Source organism: Heterocephalus glaber, unplaced genomic scaffold, assembly GCF_053883595.1.
Source record: "Heterocephalus glaber isolate CG9 unplaced genomic scaffold, H.glaber_assembly_v1.0 deba00001428, whole genome shotgun sequence".
Taxonomy (NCBI): Eukaryota; Metazoa; Chordata; class Mammalia; order Rodentia; family Bathyergidae; genus Heterocephalus; species Heterocephalus glaber.
In genome coordinates this window covers 21,702,443-21,712,533 of record NW_028258293.1, presented here as the reverse complement: position 1 = coordinate 21,712,533, position 10,091 = coordinate 21,702,443, and the positions used below count along the sequence as shown (strand labels likewise).

General features: G+C 40.6%; 1 long non-coding RNA gene across 1 annotated transcript; it reads left to right on the top strand.

The window, feature by feature from the left end:
* Positions 1–1,468: 1,468 nt before the first annotated feature.
* On the top strand, positions 1,469–9,865 carry LOC110350526 (uncharacterized). The gene is made up of 3 exons (XR_002397137.2): positions 1,469–1,710; positions 7,876–7,972; positions 9,674–9,865. It is a non-coding gene; the product is annotated as an uncharacterized LOC110350526 (long non-coding RNA).
* Positions 9,866–10,091: the final 226 nt, after the last annotated feature.

Below are 10,091 nucleotides of genomic sequence, written 5' to 3'. Positions count from 1 at the left end.
GATGAAGCTGAAAGGCAGCTCTTCCTAGGAAGCAGCCTCTGTGCCCCTGGACCTGTAATTGGTCCCTGGTGGGCACATGACCTAAGCCTAATAGATCCAGGTCCTTTGCTGAACTTGCTGGGACTGGAGCTGAAAGAGAAGCAGCTCCATGCTGCTTTGGGAACTATAGTGCTGAAACGAGTTGTAGCCATAGTGTGTGTTACAGGTGTTCCACCATATCTTCTTTGTCCCCCTATGAAGTTACCTGCATGCAGTTTCTGAACATAGTCCATACAACCTTAGCATATAGCCTTTCTCTGCCTTGGGAAGCAAGTCAGGTTATTATCCTCAGATCAACTCTCAAACAATGAAGGAGGGCAGCTGGCAAATACTCGATGAACTCATTCTTCAGGGAACAATTCTGGGAGGGTAATCCGCACGTCCTTCCCCAGGCATACCAGTCAGATTGAGATTTAGTTGTCCCTGCTGCAGTGCATTGCTTCACACAGTTTTCTAGCTTTCTCCCCTTCCTCACTCACTGTTTCTTGGCCTCACCTTCCAAACAGTGCACCTGAACTCTTGTCTGAGTCTGCTTTGGGGAGAGGCCCAACTAAAACAGATGCAAAGTTGGGATTTCCAGGTAACTGTTTTCTCCACCAGGTGGAATAGCCCTGGCTGAGGAAGGGGAGGGTGAAGCCGGTATTCATGCATTGAATAGAGAGTGAGTGCGGAGGTGTTGAATCCCGATTCCACCTCCAATACTCTCCTTGGTCCTGCTCACCCTGCTTGTCTAAGCTGCTCTGATTCCTTCCTAGCCATGTACTTTCCTCCCTCTTGATTTTGGATAAGTGTTATCTTGCTTGAGTTGGATGTCTATGTCTTGTACCCAAAAGCTCATGATTTTTGCAAAGAGTAAGTTTACATGCAAAACATTTTGTATACAGCCTGCCTCATTAAATAGTACTATTATTATTAAGTGGTTATTATTATTATTATTAAATGACTGACTTGCTTCTAGAAGGAACTGTGGATCAAAGACCTACAGCCTAGAAAACAGCCACAAAACAAGTCAATTTAATTCTACCTAACTCCTCCTTTATGTCTTTCTCACAACTTGATTTGGTTGATGTCTACCTACTCTCCCACTTGGAGATATTTATTTAATAACAATAACTATGATCTTTCTCATCACTAAAGTGAGAAATTAAATATTATTCTACTCTGCTTAAAGGTCATGTTGGTTTAACTCTAATTTTATTACCAAGATCTGAGAGACAAATAGCTCAGCATGAATGACCCAGTTGTGTTTGAGTCATGGCAGATCCTGGCTAGCTTTAGGGCCTCACTAGGACTGCTCTGGTCTTTAGGCACTGTGATGGTTGAGTGATTGTGTCAACTTGAGAAGTTTGGCTAAGAGAAGCTTAGCCAAATCAGCTCAGTAATTCCACACCTTAGGGCATGGGAGATTCACCCCAGGGCTGCTCCTCACCTGACTGTTATAAAGGGGAAATGAAGAAGGTCGAGTTCTCGTCTTCCGTTCCTTTGGAGGAGCTTCAGTCTTTGCCTTCCAGCGCAGACCTTTCAGCCTTCCAGTGCAGACCCATGGGCCTCCTGATACAGACCCCTACAGAACACTACAGTGAGCTCCAGAACTTTGACTGAATCCTTCAGTCTCCAGTGTGTGGAGAGATCTTTTGAACTCCTCTTCATCCGACCCTGTGGGTGGCTATTGTAAGCTAATCTTGTAAATTCTTATACATATCTATATATCTTGTGTTCTATCGGTTTCTCTAGTAAATACTGACTGATACAGAAATTGGTACCGGGAGTCGGGTATGAACTCACACAGACATCGAGTGGGTACTTGCTGTGATGTTGCCTGGCCATGTTGCTTAAGCTTAAAAGCCTTGGGAATCAGTTTGGAAGGGTTTTGAGAGGCTGTCCAAAGAGGCAGCCCTGGTACAGTCTAGATTATATGACAGACTCAAGTAGGAGCCCAGAAAATGAGAGTACTGGTACTAGTTGGGATGAGCTTGGAAGGCCTTTGTTGGGGACTGCATTGACTACTGGATCCCAGGCAGTGTATGTTGTGTTTCAGTACAAAGTGGGTCTGCATTTTGCTTGTGTTTGGAAACATTGCCTGGGTGGCAGAAAAATTTCAATGCAGTATATTGTTGGGATGGTAGCATGGTTACTGCTGAGGGCTTTTGGCCAGATCTGTGTTAGAAATTAAGAGCAGAGAACCAGCAGGTGATTTGAAGTGTTTGGCCAGAGGAGAGGCTCCAGTAAAGCTGTGGACTGCAAGGATGAAACAGGAGAACATGGTTGTTGAGAAGGAAGAGGACAATGGAAAAGTGATCTGAGACCTTTTACCTGAAGGGAAGAATGTATTTGGAATGCAGAAGATTCCGTGGGATGTCTTTCAGTGTTGCCACAACTATTGTCAAAATTAATGGGAAGCAAGGATTGTGATTTTAATAGCTGTCTCTTATTATGATTTTAATGTAGTGTATGTTGATGTATGTGAGACTGTTTTAAAATGTTTATGTATTATGTAAATGGAAACCCAAAGAGTTTTAAGATTTGAAGCCATAATGGAAATGAGTCCAATGAGAATTGTGTATATGTAATTGTTATGTTGCTGTAAATCTGAAGAGGTCAAGATATGTTAACTTTTCACAAATCTGCCACTAGAGACTATGGTTTAAGGAAATGTGTTTGGTTATCAAGTTGACCAGGGTTGGATTGTGGTGGATTGACTAATGGTCAACTTGTAACACCCAGCTGAACTGAATCAACGTGGTCTGGGCATGGAGGATCCACCTGAAGATTGTTACCAATAGCCATAAAAAAGAACTGTAGGGGAAGATCTTGACCTGTTGATTTGCTAGGAGAAGCTTGCTGTGGATGGTTTTCCTGATGCAAACTAGGATGTTCTCATCAGAAGAGGAGCACAGGGCCGTGCTGTCACTGGGAATGGCTGCTGTTTTCATCAGGGAAGCCCTGATCTTCACCGTGAGCATCAATTCCTGCCTCCAATGTGGATCCCTCAGCTTGGTGGCAGAAATCCTTCATCTCACCAGTGTAGATGTTCTGGCTTCTACCACTAGCTTTTGGCCCTTTCAGGTGTAGATCCTCAATATGCACAAGCATGAGACATTGCCGTGGGCTCTAGGCCACTGGATAGACTCAAGGAGGACATGCCTTGGACTCTAGGCCTTCAGCTAGACTTGTGTGGGAAACTGCTGGGATCTAGGCCCTCAGTTGAATCCTTTGGGCTTCTAGTGTGCCATGAATCTCTTGCACTCCTTTGCATTTAAATCTTTGGGTAATTATCATAAAATAACCTATAAGTTATGTGTCCTGTATTTAATGTATTCCCTTGCTGAATCCTTCTGACAACAACAGGCACTTTTCCCTTCATGGGCTTCATCCTCCATAAAAAATATTTAAATTATATTTTATGCCTTCATTAACATATCAGTTAATCTTTTTTCTTTTTAATGTATTAGTACATCTTTGCAGTACATAATACTTACATGACTTGTGTGGAGTTGGTACATGTACGTAACACATTTTAATTCCTTTTTTCATCCTTTTCCTCTCTTCCCTCTTCCCTCTATCTCTTGATCCCCTTCCAATTTGAGAAAGCTCTATCTCCCTACTTCATATTATCTACCTTTTATTTTGCTCTTTATTTATAATTTGGGTTTCTCATATAAGAGAAACAGTGCAATATTTAAACTTGTGTGTTTGATTTATTTTACTTGACATTAACCAGTTAATCTTGACTTGACTGGGTTAAGAGACTGCTGGAGAGGTGATTGGACTGTGAGGGCATTAACTTCATCTGTGAGTTAACCCATTAATGAGTTCATAGCTTAATGGGCTATTAAGAGGTAGGGCCTAGTTGGAGGAAGTGGGTCATGGCATGTGACCTTGGGAACTATGTATGGTCCCTGGTTCCTTTGTCTCTGGCTCTTCTTCTGTGCTCTGCTTCCTGGCTGCCATGAAGTGAGCAGCCTTGCTCTGCCAGGCCCTTCTGCCATGGAGTTTCTTCTGTGGAGCCAGCTGATCATGGATGGAAACCTCGGAAACTGTGAGCTAAAATAAGCCTCTCCTCCTTTAAGTTGTGAGTGTCAGGTATTTTGCCTCAGCAATGAGAAAACTAATTAGTATAAAGATACTATTGATATTATATCAAGACATTCTTTCACTTAAAAATTCATTTTTCCTTCTGATTTGAAAATAAATTAAAACACATTAGGGCCCACTGTACCTAATGGTTAAAGAGGCCCCGCTTGGCTGAATGCATACCTACTGCTTGGTCAGTAGTTCCTAGTCCAGGAAATCCAGTGGATAGTGAAGAAGGAAGCCGTGGTTTATGTTTTCCATAACACATTATCTTCACTGCATCAAGCGCCATAGTGTTGCCATATTGAGAAAAGTTGCCAGCAGATGCTTTTGTGTTCTAGGGTGGTGGAAGACTTATCTAGGCAGAGGAGAAATGCTTCCATGAAACTTCTGGTTATGCACAGGCAAGGCCAGAGGCACATCTGGATTGAATGGGAGTTGAGGCAATGAGGATGAAAGGGATTTTCAAAATAAATGAAAGTAGTATTTTTCTTTATTGAGAGGCTTTTATGGTGTCAAATTTAGGACTAGTTGGGTATGATGGCACATGCCTATAATCCCAGCACTCTGGAAAGCTGAGGCAGGAAGATCACAAGCTTGAGTTCAGCCTAGGCAGCTTTGTAATTTAGCAAGGCCCTGTCTCAAAATAAAAACTTTTAGAAAAGGATGGGGGAGGGATGTAGTTGAGTGCAAAGGCCCTGGGTTGAATCCCCATACCACAAAGTAATTAATAAGTAAAATTAAAAAATAAGAGTAGCTGGACATAAGGTCAACACTCAAAAAACAATAGCCTTTTTATATACAAATAATAGACTCACTGAGAGAGAAATTAGGGAAACAATTCCTTTTACAATAGCATCCAAAAAAATGAAATATCTAGGAGTCAATCTAACAAAGGAAGCAAAAGACCTCTACACTGAAAACTATAGCACTCTGAAAAAGGAGATTGAGCAGGATATAAGAAAATGGAAAGACATCCCTTGTTCCTGGATAGGAAGAACCTATAGTGAAAATGGCCATACTTCCAAAACTATTATATAGGTTTAATGCAATGCTGATTGAAATTCCAACAATATATTTCACAGAGCTAGAGAAAACAGTCCAAAAATTCATTTGGAACCAGAAGAGACCTAGAATAGCAAAAGAAATTTTAGGCAACAGAGATATGGCTGGGGGGGTATTACAATCCCCAACTTGAAACTATACTACAAAGCTACTGTGATAAAAACAGCAAGGTACTGGCAAAGAAACAGACCCGAGGGTCAGTGGAATAGATTAGAAGATGCAGAAACAACTACAGATATACTCAGCCACCTCATCTTTGACAAAGGAGCCAACTATCCTCATTGGAGGAAAGAAAGCCTATTTAATAAATGGTGTTGGAAAAACTGGATTTCAACCTGCCAAAGATTAAAACTAGACCCATACCTATCACCATGCACTAAACTAAGATCGAAGTGGATTAAAGATTTAAATATCAAGACAGAAACACTAAATTTGCTGGAAGATAAGTTAGGTAGAACTCTTGAAGACATTGGTATAGGAAAAGACTTTATGAACAAAACCTCAGTGGCACGGGAACTAGCACAAAGAATCAACAACTGCGATCTCATCTTATTAAAAAGCTTCTGCACTGCAAGAGAAACCACCAACAGGGCTAAGAGACAACCTACAATGTGGGAAAAAAATTTTAGCAGCTGTTCCTCAGACAAAGGACTACAATCTAGAATATATAAAGAACTGAAAAAAATCAGACCTCCCAAATTCAGAGACCCAATTCAAAAATGGGCATCTGAAATGAACAGACATTTCTCACCCAAAGAAGTAAAAGCAGCAAATAAATATATGAAAAAATGTTTAACATCACTGGTTATTTGAGAGATGCAGATGAAAACAACGCTGAGATTCCACCTCACCCCAGAAAGAATGGCTGCTATCAGGAAATCAACCAATAACAAATGCTGGCTGGGTTGTGGGGAGAAAGGAACCCTTCTCCATTGTTGGTGAGAGTGCAGACTGGTGCAATCACTGTGGAAGTCAGTATGGAGATACCTCAAAGAACTAGGCTTAGAGGTCATATTCGACCCAGCTATCCCCCTGCTGGGTATCTTCCCCAAAGAATTAAAAGAATCATACTACAGCGATATATGTGCACCCATGTTTATAGTGGCACAGTTTGTAATAGCTAAAGCTTGGAAACAGCCCAAGTGCTCATCAACTGGAGACTGGATAAAGAAGATGTGGTTTTTTAATAAAATGGAATACTACTCATCCATAAAGAACCAGAAACTAGAGACATTTATAGCTAAATGGATGCATATTGAGGCCATATTCTTAAGTGAAATAAATAGGACACACATGTGTAAGTACCGAAGAGTATCTCTAGTGTGAGAAACTGAAAGTGTAATTAAGGATACACACAGATGAAATGGCCTAATAACATAGTTCTCAGATTGTGTTTCCATCGCGTGTCATATGACTGTATCGAAATTTAAATTAGGGAGAAGTTTGGCTTATGTGGAGTATGCTAGCTAACTGGAGTTTTTTTTTCCAGACCACTATTTGTTCAATGTTAGTTTGGGGAATCTTTCTGAAACAAATCACATCCTCTGGTGTCTTGTTGGTACTTGAGATGTTTTTTAAAGTTATATGGAAAAATGTTTAAGTGCTTCTCAGTTTTGTTTTGGTTGAGTTCTACCGTATTTGAATATTATTGTAGTTTTTTCCCTTGCATTGTTCTTCTTTGAATGGTTTTAATTTCTGTGTGTGTGTTTGATAATAAAGTTATTTTTAAATTAATTTTGAAAAATTAAAAAATAAAATTTGGGGCTTCCACTCTAATAACCCGGAGACAAGACTTGAATAGCTTGGGGACTGGGAAAGAGAGGGCAGCATTGGAGACCTATGATTTGTGGAGGAGCTGGACCTAATAGTCAGGAAAGAGCTCCTTTCACAGGGGGTGGTTGCTGCACTATGGTTTTGGTAGGGTGATATCCAAGTTTTCTTCCTGCACTTTTTTCCTCTTATGCTTTCTTCAAGCCTTTAGAAAAGCCTGTGATGACACACCATTGGCTGTATCGATGGCCCAAGCAATGAGGGAGAGAACTGTTCTCTGCTCCCCCTCATCTAAGGCTAGGGTGGTGGTAGTGGCATTGAATGAGGGGATAATACCAATCCTGGCTGCCAAGGTGACTAAAAACTGTCTGTGAGGGGCTGTGGTGCAGCAGCTACAAGAAAAGGAGCAGGCCACATTGTGTCCATGTGAAAGATGCAGTTGAGATAAAGGCTGTCCCCAGTACATTGGAAATCAGAGATCCTTGAATGGAAAGGGGCAGGGAGAAGGATGAGATCTTGCTTTGATGTGGCTAGTGTCCCCAAGCAGTTGAAGTTCTTAAACATTCCCTCTCTCAGTTCATCTCCTTTCACAGTCTCTGTGTTTCAGCTCCAATTACCTTGACCTCCTTGCTCTCACTCATGGTTTGAGTGTGCTTATGCCCTCAACCAGGAATGCTCTGACCCTAGATATCAACATGACTCAGCCTTTCCCCTTCTGCAAGTCCTTACTTAAGTACCTCCTTTGATATTTGAGTGAGGCCTTACCTGACTAACTGATGAAAAATACAACATTCATTCTCTTGCCCTGCTCTATCCTTTTGTTACTGGTCATTGTAGTGTCCAGAAGTCGTTTCCAGGATCTTACTGTCCCATACAAAGAATTAGTAGGAACAATTGGTGAATGTGAAATTTTAACATTTATTTTAGGGCAAAAGAGAAGAGGAGAAAGAAGCACAAAAGAAGTGCTCAAGGAGAAAAGGTACCCTGAAGGAGAAAGAGAAGCTATGTCCTGTACACGAGATGGGTAAGAACAAAAGGGCAGTGGCAGCAAAGCCAAGGCTGCCATCTTTTATATCTTCTTTCTGACATTAGATCCAGGCTCTCCCTGCTTGATCTTGTGCTAAAAGATTGGTATTAGGTACAGGGCTCAGCTTGATCTCATGTCAGAAGATTGGTATCAGATGCCAGGCACGAGTGCTGCTGCTCTGCACCTGTGGTTAACCAATCTCTGCAATTGACAGGTCATGCCCAATTGCCCCAGCCATGTTGCCATGTTGCCATGCCCTAGTCTTCTGCCCCACTCTTCCAGTGAACTTACCCAAACCATCCAAAGCTTATTGCTTTCACTGATTGCCCATTTAGAGTACAAGCTGTACAAAGGCAGGGACTTATGTCTCTTTGGGTGACATTTGCCTCCTTGGTGCCTAGAATGGTGCCTGGCACATGATAGACTTCAGTGAATGAATATTCATTAGATGGATGAATGAAGATGACAATGTCTAGATTCTACAGATACAGTACTTTGAAAAAGCTCACTGAATGGAAATAAGTTTACATGTATATTACATAGCAAGTGAAAACCACTACTGGGCCAAGGAAGTAGGAGCAGGCTTGCATTGAATGATTGATCACCCACACTCTCATGTTTGGCTTTGATGGTATTTATTAAGCTGTATGTGGCTGAGTGGTTCTTTAATGGTGTTTTGTAGAAACTTCAGCCCTGCATGGTTCCCTCAATGTTCTTACTTTTATTTTCAAATATATTTTGAGATAAAACCACATGCTCGAACACAGGATATATTAAATTCGAATGTACTCTGATGTGTTAATTAGTACTGTCAGGTTGACTCATTCTTTAAAAATAAAGCTTTGCAATAAAGGCTATTTTGCCATTTCTATGAATGTATTTGGATTTTATATAAATGCATTCATAAATGGTTATTATAAGTTTTGCATTCCTCATTTATGGCACTTTATTTGTGATAAGAAATGCAGGCAGTTATATAATTTTAGTGGTGTTTTATTGGGGGGAAACTAGTTTTCTACTGTTCTCTTTGAAGCTTCTAAAAAGGTTAATTGAAGATTATCTTGAGATTTGCAAGATGAACTTAAAATATATTGCCATTTCCACTGTATTTCTCAATACTCTCTGACCAAAACAAAAAAGCAGAAATAAATTGGTGCCAAACTAATAAGTAGCAGAAAGCTTCCTTGATAGCTTGGCTTTCAATATTTTTTGAAATAGTAATTATTTTGTATTTGTTATACTTTTCAGTAGTCTTTGTTGGCGTGTTTGTTTCTCTTATGAAACTGAGGCAGCTATGCAAAAGAAAGATAATTGAGTACTTTTTCCTTTTCACTTTTTTTGCTCATATTAACTATTTTAGCCTTTTCATTAATTGGGCAATTAATAGTATTCTTAATGAATTTATCTCCATTTTCTTCTTATTTCTTATCTTAAGATGATTTTGATTTTTCCCTTAGTTTCTTACAAATCAGTTATTTTAATTGCTTCTTGTCTGGTGTTTACTGTACAGCTGGGGCAGGGCTCACTGGATGCAGTATGCACTGTCCTACATATGACAGCACCCTTTGAAGTTTGGTTTCGACTGTGTGACTGGTTTTAGCTAATTACTGTGAGTGAAAGTGACGCATGCTTTGTTTGTATTTAAACAGTTCAGAGACAGTATGCTTTCTCCCTTCTCTTTCTTTCCTTTTACCATAGTCTTGTAGGCCTTGTGTTCCAGAAGTTACAGATACCAGGTGAATGATCTTCCACCAGCCTGCATCCCTGCTGACTGAGACAGGCATGGAACATGAACGAGTTAACTTTACTGTTAGGCCACTGTGAGATTTTGAAATCTGTCTGTGGTGTCAGGTATTAGTTACTTACCTTTCCTAACAATGTGTTTGAGGCTGCCTCTGCCTCTGAGATATATCCAAAGACCTTGATTTGCAATAAAATCATGTTTTGGACTTTCCCCCTTTGAGTTATATGCAACATTTCCCCTTTGCTCATTCTCACAGCTGCAGGTTGTGTCTGCTCAGCCCAGTTGCTGAAATCCCAGTCGGGCTTGAACTCCAGGCCTTTGAATGCCGCTGAAGTAGTCTACACAATACAAATGGTGACTGCCAGCCAGTCC